The following is a 17,217-nucleotide window of genomic DNA, read 5'->3' as shown; positions in this document are numbered from 1 at the left end:
CAAGGACTTTGACATCGACATGTTGTTTTTGACCTGGAAACATATAAAAAAACAACCATCATCAAGCCTTTTACGTTTCTTAACAAGTTTTACTTACATTTTTGTTAAGGTTCTGTAATAAGTTAGTAAAAAAATAAAAAGAAAATATTTTTCCGCCAACAAATTTGCAACTTAGAAAAACGTAACTACAATCGAAATGCAGAATACACAAAATCGAACGATTCGAAGTTGGATCGAAAGAGATTGGAACACATAATACCAAAATTGCCAAATCGAAAAAATTCCAATCCAAGTCGAAATGCAGAATAGGGCTGTAAGTTTTTCTTTTCCCACAGGGCCACTTGCTTCCTACAGAGAACATCTGTCAAATGTTGTTGTTGTTGTTGTTGTAGCGATAAGGGCACTCCCCGAAGGCCTTGGCGAGTGTTATCGATGTTGATGGTCCTTCGCCGGATGCAGTTCCGGTACGTTCCGATACCAAGCCCGACCATCTCGGGAACGATTTGTTATGATCATGGTGCAACTATATGGTTGGATCATATCTACAGAAATAACATATCTTTGCACATATTGTTAAAATCTGCGTGTTGGTATGAGGCGAATGAAATGGAGAGAAAACATAAAACTTTGCAATTATTCTTGTGTTGTGGAAAAATAATGCAATAAATTATATGAGTTTACTAAAAAAATAACTTAGAGTTATTTGAAACTATTTTTTTTATAAAAAATTGAGCACCACGCCAGTAAATAATTGCGTTTGCCATCTCCTTTTGACAATCCCTATCCCAGGGGAATGAAAAAAAAAAAAAAAACTCAACTGATGAGATGAGCCAACCATGTAATTGAGCTATGATCTGTCAACAGCCCCAAAAAATATTACGCTTTTAGAAAAATATGTGCCTATTTTTGAAAAAGCCATTTTATCTTTTACTACAAATGCAACAAAAAATAAATAAATTTTTTAAATTTTTTGGAGTTTTTCTATTTTTCGTAAATTGTTGAAAATAATTTATTTTTGATTGCCATTTGTTACATTGACAATAAAATCGAACCCATCAAGCAAAACGTACTAAATTTTTGACTCCATTATGCATTCAATCAAGCAATAATGAGATAATTAGGAGTTTGTATTTTATATGGAAGATTGAGTTCAATAAGGGCTTTAATGTAGAAAAATTTACTAATTATTTCATTATCCCTCTGTGTGAAATCGGTATTATGTTGACAAGGTCTAGAAAAAATTGTTTGATCCTTGCAAATACAGCCAAAATGTGTTTTGTGTTTTAACTTGGTTATTTAACATCTGATTTCTAAAATTGATGTCATAATTTTTGTCATACCTGCCACGGGTATATTCGAAGTCCACTACCCCGCTGGGGGTTTGTCTACTAAACCAGTTGTAGGTCCTCAAAGTATGATTTTCGTTTCACCAAACTATGACGAAACGAGATGTGAAAACGACTGCAGAGCTCGAAAGGACTTATAGAGCTATCTAAGACAGAATTTATTACATATAAAATTTAAAAGTCAGATGTCAAACAACCAAGTTACAACGGAAAAACAGATTCGGCTGTATTTGTTAGGATCAAGCAAAAAATAAAATGAAAAATCAAACCAAGGTCCTTTCAACATAAACCCCAAACTTAAGCGCGCTATCCAGATTACAAAAAACGCTCAAGAAATTTTGTATATTCCTCTTGTAAGCCAAACTCTTTATTTGGAAATTTATATTTTCCTTTTTCTTTATCATATTTTTGTGAGATCTGTGCTGCCCCCTCAAATTTAAGCCTGAAAGCATTTGTTGAGCCGTTCTTGGACCCTTAAAGAAAAACTCAAGAATGATCAAGAAATCATGCTTCAATTGTGAAAGCAAAATGCATATCGAAAGCAGTTTTACAAAGAAAATTAATTATAAAGGAGGAAAATAGATATTTTCAAATAAAAGAACTTTAAATTTGGCTTACAAAGGGATAAGAAAAAAATTTCTTGAACATTTTCTTATGACCTGGATATCGCGTTTTCTGGGCGAATTTTTGATTTTTTTTGTTTCATATGGGTACCAGCCCAATCTAATGTACATTAAGCCGTATCATGGAGAAACGGAATGTTGTATATGTTTACTTCAACATGCCGTCGCCGTGGTATGGTAGTATCATGCTAGCTCGCCCCAGCGAAAGCCCTGGGTTCAAGGCCCTGGAAAAGAAACATTAAGATAATTCAGAAACAGTTTTTATAAGCGTTGTCGCCACTCGGCAATGGTTTGGCAAGACACTCCTTGCATAATACTGCCATCAAAAACGTTCTCAACAACAATTCGTCTGCTGCCTTGCAGCTGCTGTTCGTAGCTGATATACAACATGGAGACCTACATCCCGCCGATTTATAGGCCAAATTAAAATAGAGCACGACGTAAAATGGAAATCGTCCTAAATCTCCTCGGAGGTATATCGCGTTTTGTATTTACGTACACGATTGTTGAAGGAAAAAATATATATATAAAATCTAGTTTTTTAATTAACGATTAGTGGATAAATACAAAATCCCTTTATATATAAATTTGGCCTAAGTTTTCGTCTTCGATAGTCGGTAATTTTGAAATCGATAATTTTTTTCCTTTCATCTGTAGTAAAGACGAAATAAAGAAGTAACGACGTTAAAAAGCGTAAAAAAGATGACTAGCTGCAAGGTTTGACTGCTTATAAACTTGATTCTACGGACAGGACACACGTGAAAATGAAGATTAGCTTTTATGAGTTTATTATTGAGTGCGATTAATTAACTAGTCGACTAACTGGCTAGCAAAGAATGGAATAGTTAGGGACACGATATCGATACAGTACTCACAAGAAGTATCGCTCTACAATCGGGTACCCGACACGATCTGTGAACTTTTCGCTTCGTTTTACGTTCCAAAAAAGTTGTGTAGCAATACCGCACCTAAAAATTCATCTGGCAAAGCGAAGCGCTGAAGCGTTCTATGTAAATCCGACACAGGAATGATCCATAGCAACCTTGATTGTGAAGATAGTTGTCTGCTTTTTCTGAATAAAATGACTAAACATTTTTCAGCGAAAAATTTGTTCCAATTCGCAAAACAAATTAGACTGTGACAAAATAACAGACATTTTGTCAGCGCATAATTTGTTCCGATTCGTGAAACAAATTAGAAAGAGGCAAACATACATGACTGTTTATTTGATCGATTACCTCTTACCATGCACGTATTTCGCCATCTTTTACTTGAAATTCTTTACGATACTGCGGTAAAAGTACTCGATGCCAAAAAGTATCGAGTATAAAGTAACGGCATCGAATGTCAAAAGTATCGATATTGTGAAGTACGTATCGAAATTCGTGTCCCTAAAAATATTCTTAAGCTAATCTAAACTTCCTATTGATTTTTTTTACTTCAAAATCTTCATTTAGTATCGAACGGCGCCAAGTGCAATAGATAGAGAAGTATCTATTCATCGACCATGAAATGGCGGTAAATAAATTGAGAAGGTAAGAGCTAAAATTGAATTAATTATTCAGCAAATATTTATTCAATCACAATAACAAAATGAGATTTGATCGACACATTCACAGTCTTTGACTGTTTATCTATAAAGTAGTAGTAGTACTGTACTTATTTGTAGAAAGTAAAAATTTTTGGTATATACAATAATTTTTGTATTTGTTTAATTCATAGATTTTGTATTTAGTGCAAAGAGGCTAATGCAGGGAGCGTATACGCGGGTTAATTTTGTGGTTTCTAAAACCCGCCTTTCGTTTTAACTATATGCCCTCAGTTGATGCTCAGACATCAACCGATTTCCTATGGAGACAGGGTCTAGAGATCTTATACACATTTTTTTGTTAGGAAATTCCCAATTCACCTATTCGCCGTATATGCTATGCTTTAATCTAATTTTTTATTGGAAACGATGGAAACAACTCAACTATTAAAATTTTACATGAATATGACATTCTTGTGAATTGTCCATGTAATTTTCAAAACACCTTTAAAGGGATGTTTAGTCGATAATACGTACGTACTTTGAACATAGTTCACAACCCCATGACGCTTGAATCCAAATATTTAGGTAACAAGTACTAAAATTTTGGATTTTTTTTAAATTAATTCTTTATTTTCAGAGCTGCTCAACCCCTATACACTTATAGCACTTTTGTTTTTGTTCTGCCCTGAAGAATAAGAACAGATACATATTCACACTTAAAATATAAAAAAAATTTTTCATAGAACCCCATATGCCCTCACATATATATGTGCCTTAATATTCAGAAAATGTCAACTATATTCGTGCAGGAATCCGTTTTAACAAAACTCGGTTGCCACGGCAGGGAATTGGTCAAAAGAACGACAAAAACACACTTACAATTATGAAAGCACTTCACTCAAAAAAATATAACACTGCGGCAATATATTCTATTGCTTTTTTTTTGTACAAAATGGCGTGGACAATAAAATATAAACGTTTTTCAGTGTTTTTTTACAAATTTTCTTTAATTTATTTTGTTCCAATGTTCACACATTCCGTACCAACAGCTGATTTCGAAAAATCATTTGCTCTTCCTCTTCTCTTTACGATTCCGTCGTAATGCAGAATACCAAACTTCGATTAAAGCGGAGCGTAGAACGGGAACGTAATCGAAATGCAGAATAGGGGTGATTAACTGTTTGTTCACCACTTTTTTCTTGAATTTGAATTAAAATATATACAATACCATAAGACCCACTAGCAGAACGATAAGTTAACTTTTAAACTCAGAGTTTACCTGACATGGGGGGTTAAACTCATACATTTTTTACATTTACTCTGAGCTAAAAACATAATTTTCCTTTCATAGTGTACTATACTAAGTGTGTCAACTAAGCGATAAACGTCAAATTTAGCCTCGCTCACCTGATGCAAATCTCAGGTCTAGAGTTGCATTTGTGTTACGTAAGACTATTTTAAGCTGAGTTGCATTTGATAGTCTGAAAAAAATTTAGTAGTACTTAAAAATTAAAAAGTTTAATAAATTACCGCGGAAATATAAATAATGGAAGATATGTGCAAATGATGGCTTCAAAGCACAAAAAATTGCAGGAAGTTCCATTGATATGTTATGGGCCTGCCAAAGCGTCAGATCGAAGCAACACCACCAAAGCGTATCTGTAAATCAGCCTTAACTTATGGCACTGTGAACGGCCCCCGCAAAAAAAACGGTGCTGCGAGTGTAGAAATAAACCAAATTATGAAATACGCTTCTGCAATAATATAGTTGTTTTTTTTATTTAAAAATGCTGTTACCACATTCTTGTATTAAACAAATTTAATAGAGTCGGGTATAGAAAATATAGAAAACCTAGAAAATAGCTTACCCATATCATTTGTTGTTGCGTTTAAAAAGTTTTTTAACAACTACTTGAAAAACTCTACGTTTTCTATGCTTTTAAGACTTAGAGAAGTAACCTCAGGTAATAAATTAAATTTTGATGAAAATCTCTAGTTCTGAACTGGAAAGTTTTCACCATGATATAAAATTAAAATGTTGCGGAACACGGCAACGCTTTTGTGACTACATAAACCCTGTTTCAATCTTTCCCTGCCCCTACACAGAACCCCAATCGACTGTTTTCAACCGAAGATTTTCCCGTTATGACAACTTAGTCGAGTGCCTTTCTGACAGTCAACACACTTGTACTTAACCACAATGTTGCCGTTCTGCAAGGGGTCTAACATGCCAACCTAATATAAACGCACACAAGTCATTTTCTGTTAAAAATGTCTCATGCACATACAACTTGTATGAGAGCAACCGAAATTGAATTTGCTGCGTGAAAACCATTTCCAGTTTTTGTTCAGTGTGACATTTCGGTTTGACGTTTGCATACATGTTTTACATTATCGCAACGCATAACTATTTCGGTTGGGGCAAAAAAAGGCGTTGCATGTAAGAATGTAAGTTCAGTGCTTAATAAAAAAAATTCACAGAAATCTAAAAAAATAAAAAATTAATCTTCAAGTCTTATAACTATTTAAAAAACCTTTTCTCAGTACTCAACTTTTTATAGCCCATTCAGTGGAGTTTGAAATTTGCCTTTCTTCTGTTAAACGAATAAACAATAACTATTTTCATATGGAAGAAAATTAACTAAAGTGTGCTATTATGGTGAACACCACTGTATATAGTATGTATGTAAGTTTAAATTTTCAAGTATGATATAAAAAGATATACCTTATCTATAATAGAATTTTATTTTTAATTTCAATGAAGATTGAAAACTTTTTAATTGGACAGCAGACGAGTATAAATAGCCTATTAAATGTTTATTGAAGTATATCTTATTGAACTTGTCTATCAGATATTATTATTTTTTTGTGTCCATGTACGTCACAGTTACTTATTTACTATTTTATTTATTATTTGTAATTGTTTAAAATATCTTATTATAAATTGTATAAAAATGCCCACTAACTTTATATTGCACTTTTCTCAGGTGGACGTAAACGACGTGTGGGCCACTACATAGACAATTATACAGTTGGTGCTTGGCAGTAAATCGGTTATACATACTTACAAATATGAAAGTGTACGTTTGAGCGAAATAAATCGAGCAAATTGAAAAGGCGGAAAAGAAATGCAGCAGGCCGAAGCACTTCCATATCACCACTTCAATACATACATATATGCATATACAAACTGATAATAGGAATTATAATGAAACTGCATATATGTACCTAGTTATATAAATACAAACAAATTCATTATAAAGTTTTTAATAAAACTGTGATTTTTGCCGGCTCAAGGTCCAATGTAATAAAACACTTTTTTAAATACTTCCCAATATATTTCAATCGCCTTCGGAGATCGTCTTCGGGGGCTATAACAATAACAAACAAATATTCACATATAAAACTGAATACAATTGGGATACAATTTTTCCATACATACATACATTAATTATCTTGTCCGATACACGGCGCTTGTTAATTCGCCATGCAGTTCAGAACTAATAACAAATAAAGAAATAAATAACAAATTCAGACAAACATAATGTAATATATAAGATTACATGTGCGGGAAATGAAAATAATAACTGTGAAAAAGAATATGTGGGTACAACAAAGAACAAATTAAAAACAAGAATAGCAGGACACAGATCGGATATTAAATGTAGATCATCTGGCAACATTCATAAAACAGCACTTGCGGCCCACTGTACAGAGAACGGACACCAACCAGATTTTAAAGCGGTGAGCATACTAGAGCAGGAGACAAATTATAGCAAAAGGTTTACGATAGAAATGCTACACATAGCAAATACATCACCAAGCAAACACATGTATTCGTTTTTAGTTATAAATGTTATCATATTAAAATTTTGTTTGCAATTATTATTATAATATGCATTAAGTAAGCCTGTTCACCTACATACATACATGTTGGTATTGTATACGAATGACGAAAGAGAAGTATATTGCAGTTCAAAGAAAATCACATACATATAGAGCCCCGCAATTATAAATCCAATCATAGAGTCTCTTTTCTGGTTAAAGAATGATACCCTATTAAAACTCCATTTTGTAATCATATTTTAGTCTTCTTCGACTCGTATTTATAATCAATTTGTGATTGCTATATATTTTGTTATTGTATCTTCAATACATCGCTTCGAAAGTACACGAGGTAGTCACTGGAAGTAACTTAATCGCGAAGTGATTAATCACTCTTTAGCAATCAAAAGGGGTCGAAAACGATTTAATAAGGCATTGTTTGTTAAAAATAATCCTCCATGTGCTTATTTGCGCTCAACTCTACGCAACTCAGTACATACGCAACTCTACGTAACTTAGTACAACTAAGAAAATTTTTTTTTTTTTTTCTTCGATAGTGTCTTGAATGTCAGACATATGAAGCTTTCCCGGTTTTGTTGTTGTTGTTGGTGCGATCACTCACATATTGTCCTCAATATCCTCTAACGGAAGTCTAAGAAAAATTGTAGTTTCAACAGGGTTGGACCAAAGACATATGAGCATAAGGGTGTTGATTCCACATTGCAATTCAAAAGATGGGTGATGTCATGTGGGGGCACGTTACAAGCGGGATATACATTGTGAAGGTGTGGGTGATTCTGGATAAGTGAGAGTTTAACCTATTAGCAGTATCCATATCGAAGTTTTGCCAGAGTGACGCACATACCCTTGGGGAGAGTGCTTTTCACTACTTCGAGTTTCGGGCATTTGCCATTGAGAACGGGATTCTCCGGGCAGTTATTGGCATAGTAATTTGCAAAATCTTTGTGCATGTCTCTGCGGGCCTTTTTATGCTTTGTTTTTGTTTTTTTTTTTTTTGAACGGCAGAGTTCTTTTAGTTTAGAAATCACTAATTTAATGCCCAACCGTTGTATTATCACGTTTGTCAGTTGCACAGTCCAAAAAACTTCACTCCCTGAACGATTAAGGCGTGTTGCGAATGTGGGCTCCGGAGCTAGCACAACTGCTTAAGAAAGGATTTTCTCAACCTTCCGGTTATGTGGATTTTAGACATCATTTACTTCTGATATGCCTACTGTGGAAAATATTCCAATCCCATTAACCTGTTTGAGTCCCATTAACCGTAATCGTACATAGATGATCAAATTTTCATTACATTGTATGTCGATTCTTCAAACATTTAGTAAATGAGCTATTCGGTTTAAATCCATAAGTAGTCCTTTTTCGTTGTTTGCTTATAAGCATCAAAGGAAACATTCGGAGCCATAAAAGAGTCGGAAAGGAGTCCTCAGTGGGAAACGCTTACACCTTTTATAAGCGGAAGACTCATAATTCCAATTATCGGAGTCATAATAGACTCATATATGATCATATTTATGAGTCTCATATTTCTGACTTGTTTTGAAATCATTGCGCTACTAGAATGTTTGAATGGATGATCCTTTCGTCGTATGTATGTATTTAGCCAGGAATATTTACAAATTAAGCTTAGTTTAATGTTCAAGTTGTTTTATTTGTTCAAACAAGTTAATTGTTGTAATTGTAAATTGTTTTTAATTCATATTTCTTAATATTTGTTTTGTTGCATTTTGTGTTCTTAAAACGGCCAACAAAACATGTTTGTAAAACATTAAATTAAATTTATGAAAATTTTTTGTTGTAATTATACTTTAAGTAAACATGAAAGAAAACCTCTTCATATACCCAAGCACCTCCGAAGGGAATGTCAAACTTTACGTTATACGCAAAACGTTCTTTTTGTTGTTGATTTTTTTATGAAAGTATATGTAGTTGAAAGCCGATAAAACGAAAATTGAACAAAATGGGTAATTTTGTGTTCAAATGAACAAATGTGGTAACACTAACTTATACTTTAAAAGAAAAAATTGCGCATTGTGCATAGGGTAAAATGTAGCTTTTTACTCGATTACACAATTTACAAATCTGTACTGCGGTCCTTAGCAAAAAGGTAGTCAACTTCATTTATTTCCTTTTAGGAATTTCGAAGCCAATGCATTTTAGTTAAAAATAAATAGATTAAAAATCTAAAATTTTCGAAAGAGCTTCAAATGTTTTAGCGAACACAAGCGAGAGTTTCGAAACTATGAATTGAGCGCAAATAATTATTATACTAGCTGACGACCTCTGGTCTAAACTTATCTAGCTTACTAGAGCTACACTAGAAATGCCCTCAAGAGCTTCGTAGAGCGTCGAAATTTCTTTCGGCTTTCACCTACATGTCGTGCTAGCGCAGCGACTTTTTTCAGTAGAGCAAGATGTGAATCAGCTTTCGCTTGAACTTCTGGCATAAATGGTATGCTCAAAATTTGTTCAACATTCTCTTGTGCACACACACACACTACTACAAAAAATCGTGTGTTTGTATTCAAAGCTCTGTTGGCTTCACACATCACTGATTTAAATCATTAGATAATATTTCTATGCCATTGGCGGTGAAAATGGTCTCGCTTTATATTAATTTGCAACTAGTTCTCAGCTAGTGCTATAGCGAACAGGTGTAAGGTACCAACAGCTGGTTGTAGACGAACTATCATAGTTAGCCGATGCTTTGAAGTAAGTACGAAAAATGACGCTGAAGATGACACTACACCGAAAACCAAACCAGATTGGACAAGGTATGATGGAAAATTGTTCCATTGTATGTACATCATTTTTAAGTGTCTACTAAACGCAAAAAGACATATGTTCGAAGAGTGGTATATATGTAAATGTGAAAAGGTGCAACAAATCAATAAATTTGCAGCTTTAAAAAGTAGAAGGCAAAAAATCCAAAAATCTGAATTTTGTGCAGAGAAGTAAAACTATAGAGAATCGCCAACGACGGACAGCAATAGCAATTGCCAAACTGAAGATTTGCAAAAAACGCGGTGTTTTCGTTAACGTTTCACAAAAATGTGACTGAAAACGTAAAAAAATAGTTAAATTGTTATTATATAAAAATACAATTTTTCTAGCGTTGGAATTGATGAATTTCATGCCACATTTGCCCAATGTTAATTACCTACCCGCGATTTGATGGTTTACTGTTTCCCACTATTCGTTCTGTTGGTGGTTCTCTATTGTCATATGTTCTCTGATTTTGGAATGCTTTATAGAAATATTTTTTTTATTAATTGGCTGTACATGGAGGATTTAATTTTCAATAACATGGCACCCAAATGCATGCTTATCTATGGCTTTAATGTATATTAGCACATACTGCAATAAGGGTAATCACAATTTCGTGTTATGCAGGGTTTTACCCCGTCTGTTAATTTTAACCCACTCAAAACCCTGTCAACTGCCTATGTTTGCAAATTCCTCACGAGTTGACAAACACGATCTACATAGCGGTATTAGTTCTTACGCGTTAAGCTGGTGTAATACCTGGCCAATGATGCCAGATATTAATTTTGTCACCCAACTGTGATTACCCCAAGTATAAATAATTAGAAAAGAAAAAGACATTTATGCAAATCATAGATACATTTTGGCTATGTATCTTTAAATGTCTACGGATTTCAAATTAAAAAAAAACATATATGTTTTGGATAAATTCTTCAGAGATTCAAATAAACCGAATATTCATCAACATAGCTTTTATATGGCGTTACACGTATTTAAGATTGCGCAACAAAACTTGAACCACAGAAAGACAAACGCACGCTTTCCAGCTCACACATATATATTTATGCATATATCCGATTACACAAACAGCACAGAATATTTTGTAATTTGCTTGCAAATAATTACATGCTTATATACATATAGCTCACAATTAATATTCACCATTTTACATACAAACATACGAAAACAAATTTTGCTTATCAATCGATTTACTTAGATAACGCGAATAAGCAAAGAAAGAAAAAAAAAAAAAAATTAAACAATTTAAACATAATGCTTAATACGTTTATCAAAAAAGGCAAACACAAACATTTTTTTTACAATGGATCGTTTCAAATTGCATATTAAATAAATTATATTAAATTTGAATTATGTTTGAATTTATGATTTTACTATTTTATGCAAGTTTGTAAAGTACTATAATAATAGAAACTTTATATATAAATACATATATATATATGTATATTTAATAATGAATGCTTATAAATTAATGAAGAATGTAAAATTCAAAAAAAAAAAAAATATTGAATAAAAAAGTTAAAAAAGTAAAAGTATATGAAGATTTGGTTTTGATTTCCGTGTGGTGCAATTAATATAAAAAAAATGTATAAAAAAGGTTTAGAGCGCCAAATCCGAATTGGAATACAAACCGATACTCACGTACATTAGACTGGGTGGAAAGTCCAAATTCCGCCCCTAAATTTTAAACTTCTACCGATTTCACACAGAAACTTAATCGAATCACAATTTTGTTTAATGAAATAATTAAGTTTTTCTTTTCCCACAGGGCCAGTTGCTTCCTACAGAGAACATCTGTCACATGTTGTTATTGTTGTTGTTGTTGTAGCGATAAGGACACTCCCCGAAGGCCTTGGGGAGTTGTGTCGATGTTTATGTCCTTCGCCGGACGCAGATCCGGTACGTTCCGGTACCAAGCCCGACCATCTCGGGAACGATTTGTTATGACCATGGTGCAATTATATGGTTGGCTCATATCTACAGCAATAACATATCTTTGCACAGATTGTCAAAATATGCGTGTTGGTTTGAGGCGAATGAAATGGAGAGGAAACATACAAATTTGCAATTCTTCCTGTGTTGTGGAAAAATAATGCATTAAATTATGTGAGTTTACTAAAAAAATAACTTGAAGTGATTTGAAACTATGTTTTTTATAAAAAAATTTAGCACCACGGCAGTAAATAATTGTCAATGTGTTGATTACATTTTGCGTTTGCCATCTCCCTATTTCAGGGAAATGAAAAAAATAAAATAAAATCAGCTGACGAGATGAGCCAACCATGTAATTGAGCCATGATCTGTCAGCAGCCCTAGAAATTTATTACGCTTTTAGAAAAATATGTGCCTATTTTTCAAAAAGCCATTTTATCTTTTACTTAAAATGCAGCAAAAATAAAATGTTTGTTTAATGGTGTGTTCAATTTATACTTATTATTTAAGAATTCATGAGCTTAACACCGGCTTATAATAATTGAATATTCAATTATTATGTTTTTCTAAGAGAAACTGAACAAAAAGAAAGAAACATTTACTGGCATATTGTGATGGTACCATTTCGAAAACCGCCACGTAATCATCATCAGGCAATCACCCCTATTCTGCATTTCGATTACATTCCCGTTCTACGCTCCGCTTAAATCGAAGTTGGGTATTTTGTATTACGACGGAATCGTAATGAGAAGAGGAAGAGCAAATGATTTTTCATTTGTACGGAATGTGTGAACATTGGAACAAAATAAATTAAAGAAAATTTGTAAAAAACACTGAAAAACGTTTATATTTTATTATCCAAGCCATTTTGTACAAAAAAAGGAATAGAATATATTGCCGCAGTGTTACATTTCTTTTAGTGAAGTGCTTTCATAATTGTAAGTGTGTTTTTGTCGTTCTTTTGGCAAATTCCCTGCCGTGGACACCAAGTTTTGTTAGAACGGATTCCTGTACGAATATAGTTGACATTTTCTGAATTTTATGGATGCTAATTTCATTGCAGTGGCCTAAAATACTTTATGAATATTTATTTATTCTTTCCGCAATGATTGTTTACGTTTTCGCTTCAACTTCTTCTACTCCGGCAGCTTGCTTTGGCATATAACTAGACCCAACGAACAGACACAAATTATAGCTGTCTATTATAATGGAATCAATAGCCGCGGCATTATTTGTGGAGTTGGAAAGCAACGCATACGAAAATGGCCAGGCGGGAATGGAAAGGCAAATATTGCGAGATTTGTGTAATCCATTTGAGATGAGTGGCGAATTGTAAGAAATTTAACTTAGAAGTGGTAAAGTTTAATGACTTATTTTCTTATTTAGGTTAAACAAATTTTCGACTTAATAAGGATGCTTTCAAGTATGTGTTAGATACTTTTGCGGGGCAAATACTTCCAAGGACTTTGACATCGACATGTTGTTTTTGACCTGGAAACATAAAAAAAACAACCATCATCAAGCCTTTTACGTTTCTTAACAAGTTTTACTTACATTTTTGTTAAGGTTCTGTAATAAGTTAGTAAAAAAATAAAAAGAAAATATTTTTCCGCCAACAAATTTGCAACTTAGAAAAACGTAACTACAATCGAAATGCAGAATACACAAAATCGAACGATTCGAAGTTGGATCGAAAGAGATTGGAACACATAATACCAAAATTGCCAAATCGAAAAAATTCCAATCCAAGTCGAAATGCAGAATAGGGCTGTAAGTTTTTCTTTTCCCACAGGGCCACTTGCTTCCTACAGAGAACATCTGTCAAATGTTGTTGTTGTTGTTGTTGTAGCGATAAGGGCACTCCCCGAAGGCCTTGGCGAGTGTTATCGATGTTGATGGTCCTTCGCCGGATGCAGTTCCGGTACGTTCCGATACCAAGCCCGACCATCTCGGGAACGATTTGTTATGATCATGGTGCAACTATATGGTTGGATCATATCTACAGAAATAACATATCTTTGCACATATTGTTAAAATCTGCGTGTTGGTATGAGGCGAATGAAATGGAGAGAAAACATAAAACTTTGCAATTATTCTTGTGTTGTGGAAAAATAATGCAATAAATTATATGAGTTTACTAAAAAAATAACTTAGAGTTATTTGAAACTATTTTTTTTATAAAAAATTGAGCACCACGCCAGTAAATAATTGCGTTTGCCATCTCCTTTTGACAATCCCTATCCCAGGGGAATGAAAAAAAAAAAAAAACTCAACTGATGAGATGAGCCAACCATGTAATTGAGCTATGATCTGTCAACAGCCCCAAAAAATATTACGCTTTTAGAAAAATATGTGCCTATTTTTGAAAAAGCCATTTTATCTTTTACTACAAATGCAACAAAAAATAAATAAATTTTTTAAATTTTTTGGAGTTTTTCTATTTTTCGTAAATTGTTGAAAATAATTTATTTTTGATTGCCATTTGTTACATTGACAATAAAATCGAACCCATCAAGCAAAACGTACTAAATTTTTGACTCCATTATGCATTCAATCAAGCAATAATGAGATAATTAGGAGTTTGTATTTTATATGGAAGATTGAGTTCAATAAGGGCTTTAATGTAGAAAAATTTACTAATTATTTCATTATCCCTCTGTGTGAAATCGGTATTATGTTGACAAGGTCTAGAAAAAATTGTTTGATCCTTGCAAATACAGCCAAAATGTGTTTTGTGTTTTAACTTGGTTATTTAACATCTGATTTCTAAAATTGATGTCATAATTTTTGTCATACCTGCCACGGGTATATTCGAAGTCCACTACCCCGCTGGGGGTTTGTCTACTAAACCAGTTGTAGGTCCTCAAAGTATGATTTTCGTTTCACCAAACTATGACGAAACGAGATGTGAAAACGACTGCAGAGCTCGAAAGGACTTATAGAGCTATCTAAGACAGAATTTATTACATATAAAATTTAAAAGTCAGATGTCAAACAACCAAGTTACAACGGAAAAACAGATTCGGCTGTATTTGTTAGGATCAAGCAAAAAATAAAATGAAAAATCAAACCAAGGTCCTTTCAACATAAACCCCAAACTTAAGCGCGCTATCCAGATTACAAAAAACGCTCAAGAAATTTTTTATATTCCTCTTGTAAGCCAAACTCTTTATTTGGAAATTTATATTTTCCTTTTTCTTTATCATATTTTTGTGAGATCTGTGCTGCCCCCTCAAATTTAAGCCTGAAAGCATTTGTTGAGCCGTTCTTGGACCCTTAAAGAAAAACTCAAGAATGATCAAGAAATCATGCTTCAATTGTGAAAGCAAAATGCATATCGAAAGCAGTTTTACAAAGAAAATTAATTATAAAGGAGGAAAATAGATATTTTCAAATAAAAGAACTTTAAATTTGGCTTACAAAGGGATAAGAAAAAAATTTCTTGAACATTTTCTTATGACCTGGATATCGCGTTTTCTGGGCGAATTTTTGCAATTTTTTGTTTCATATGGGTACCAGCCCAATCTAATGTACATTAAGCCGTATCATGGAGAAACGGAATGTTGTATATGTTTACTTCAACATGCCGTCGCCGTGGTATGGTAGTATCATGCTAGCTCGCCCCAGCGAAAGCCCTGGGTTCAAGGCCCTGGAAAAGAAACATTAAGATAATTCAGAAACAGTTTTTATAAGCGTTGTCGCCACTCGGCAATGGTTTGGCAAGACACTCCTTGCATAATACTGCCATCAAAAACGTTCTCAACAACAATTCGTCTGCTGCCTTGCAGCTGCTGTTCGTAGCTGATATACAACATGGAGACCTACATCCCGCCGATTTATAGGCCAAATTAAAATAGAGCACGACGTAAAATGGAAATCGTCCTAAATCTCCTCGGAGGTATATCGCGTTTTGTATTTACGTACACGATTGTTGAAGGAAAAAATATATATATAAAATCTAGTTTTTTAATTAACGATTAGTGGATAAATACAAAATCCCTTTATATATAAATTTGGCCTAAGTTTTCGTCTTCGATAGTCGGTAATTTTGAAATCGATAATTTTTTTCCTTTCATCTGTAGGAAAGACGAAATAAAGAAGTAACGGCGTTAAAAAGCGTAAAAAAGATGACTAGCTGCAAGGTTTGACTGCTTATAAACTTGATTCTACGAACAGGACACACGTGAAAATGAAGATTAGCTTTTATGAGTTTATTATTGAGTGCGATTAATTAACTAGTCGACTAACTGGCTAGCAAAGAATGGAATAGTTAGGGACACGATATCGATACAGTACTCACAAGAAGTATCGCTCTACAATCGGGTACCCGACACGATCTGTGAACTTTTCGCTTCGTTTTACGTTCCAAAAAAGTTGTGTAGCAATACCGCACCTAAAAATTCATATGGCAAAGCGAAGCGCTGAAGCGTTCTATGTAAATCCGACACAGGAATGATCCATAGCAACCTTGATTGTGAAGATAGTTGTCTGCTTTTTCTGAATAAAATGACTAAACATTTTTCAGCGAAAAATTTGTTCCAATTCGCAAAACAAATTAGACTGTGACAAAATAACAGACATTTTGTCAGCGCATAATTTGTTCCGATTCGTGAAACAAATTAGAAAGAGGCAAACATACATGACTGTTTATTTGATCGATTACCTCTTACCATGCACGTATTTCGCCATCTTTTACTTGAAATTCTTTACGATACTGCGGTAAAAGTACTCGATGCCAAAAAGTATCGAGTATAAAGTAACGGCATCGAATGTCAAAAGTATCGATATTGTGAAGTACGTATCGAAATTCGTGTCCCTAAAAATATTCTTAAGCTAATCTAAACTTCCTATTGATTTTTTTTACTTCAAAATCTTCATTTAGTATCGAACGGCGCCAAGTGCAATAGATAGAGAAGTATCTATTCATCGACCATGAAATGGCGGTAAATAAATTGAGAAGGTAAGAGCTAAAATTGAATTAATTATTCAGCAAATATTTATTCAATCACAATAACAAAATGAGATTTGATCGACACATTCACAGTCTTTGACTGTTTATCTATAAAGTAGTAGTAGTACTGTACTTATTTGTAGAAAGTAAAAATTTTTGGTATATACAATAATTTTTGTATTTGTTTAATTCATAGATTTTGTA

General features: G+C 33.5%; 1 long non-coding RNA gene across 1 annotated transcript; it reads left to right on the top strand.

Moving 5' to 3' along the window:
• Nucleotides 1-4,358: 4,358 nt before the first annotated feature.
• LOC137237424 (uncharacterized) lies at nucleotides 4,359-11,302 on the top strand. The gene is made up of 3 exons (XR_010948950.1): nucleotides 4,359-5,948; nucleotides 6,045-6,186; nucleotides 6,488-11,302. It is a non-coding gene; the product is annotated as an uncharacterized lncRNA (long non-coding RNA).
• The last annotated feature ends 5,915 nt before the right edge of the window (nucleotides 11,303-17,217 follow it).

The sequence above is a fragment of the Eurosta solidaginis genome, chromosome 1 (assembly GCF_040869045.1).
Source record: "Eurosta solidaginis isolate ZX-2024a chromosome 1, ASM4086904v1, whole genome shotgun sequence".
In the NCBI taxonomy this organism is placed as follows: Eukaryota; Metazoa; Arthropoda; class Insecta; order Diptera; family Tephritidae; genus Eurosta; species Eurosta solidaginis.
Note: the sequence above shows the minus strand (reverse complement) of the source record. Positions and strands in the feature narration are given on the sequence as shown.